The sequence below is a fragment of the Orycteropus afer genome, unplaced genomic scaffold, assembly GCF_000298275.1.
Source record: "Orycteropus afer afer isolate SDZICR_OR568_19922 unplaced genomic scaffold, OryAfe1.0 scaffold00831, whole genome shotgun sequence".
NCBI classification, from domain to species: Eukaryota; Metazoa; Chordata; class Mammalia; order Tubulidentata; family Orycteropodidae; genus Orycteropus; species Orycteropus afer.
Window position 1 is genome coordinate 510,821 of NW_006922418.1, and position 1,019 is coordinate 511,839.

A 1,019-nucleotide genomic window follows, 5' to 3' on the forward strand; every position below is an offset into this window, starting at 1 on the left:
TTTCTTCTTTTGTTATGGGCCTGTTCAAATTTTCTACCTCAGTCTGTTAGTTTATATAGATCATGTGTTTCTAGAAGTTTGTTAATTTCTTCTACATTTTCAAATTTGTTGGAGTACACTTCATAGTATTCTATTAGTATTGTTTTTATTTCAGTTAGTTCTGTTGTAATTCTTATTTTTTTTATTTGCATCTTCTCTTTTTTTTTACTTAGGTAAATCTTCTCTGGGTTTCTCAATGTTGTTAATCTTTTCAAAGAACCATCTTCTAGACTTGATTTTTGCTACTGTTTTCTTATTTTTTACATCATTTGTTTCTTCTCTAATCTTTATTATTTCCTTTCTTCTTCGAATTGTTGAAGTTATTGACTTTGATTCTTTCTGCTTTTTTGATGTGCACATTTATTTATACAAATTGACCTCTAAGTACAGCTTCCACTGTGTCCCAAAAGTTTTGTTATATTGTGTTTTCATTCTTATTTGCCTCTGGGAATTTTTTTACTTCTCATTTTATTTCTTCTGTTACCTAGTTGTTTATAAGCATGTATTTGATTTTCTCCTTTGATCTTCCTCTTATTAATTTCTAATTTCATAACGTTGTGATCTGAGAAGTTGTTTTGTAGTATTTTGATGTTTTTAAATTTATTGTGGCTTGCTTTGTGGCCTAATAAATGGTTTCTTCTAGAGAATGGTCCATACATACTGGAAAAGAATGTGTATTTAATTTTTTGGAGAGTGTTGGACTGTTCTATGTAGGTTTATGAGGTCAAGTTTGTTGATAGTATTGTTGAGATCTTCTGAATCTTGGTTGAGTTTCTTTCTAGTTGTTCTGTCCTTCATCAAAAGTGATGTTTTAAAGTCTCCTACTATTATTGTAGGAGCTGTGGTAGCGTAGTGCCTATGGCACCTGATTGCTAACCAGAAGGCTGACAGTTCAAACTCACCAGCCACTCCTCAGAAGGAAGATGGAGCAATCTACTTCCATAGTGATACTGCCTTGGAAACCCAAGGAGGGGTCGCTG

General features: G+C 32.5%; 1 protein-coding gene across 1 annotated transcript in view; it reads left to right on the forward strand.

Moving 5' to 3' along the window:
- DGKK (diacylglycerol kinase kappa) overlaps window positions 1-1,019 on the forward strand; it is a 436,632-nt gene that overhangs the window by 215,822 nt on the left and 219,791 nt on the right. The window lies entirely within an intron of this gene.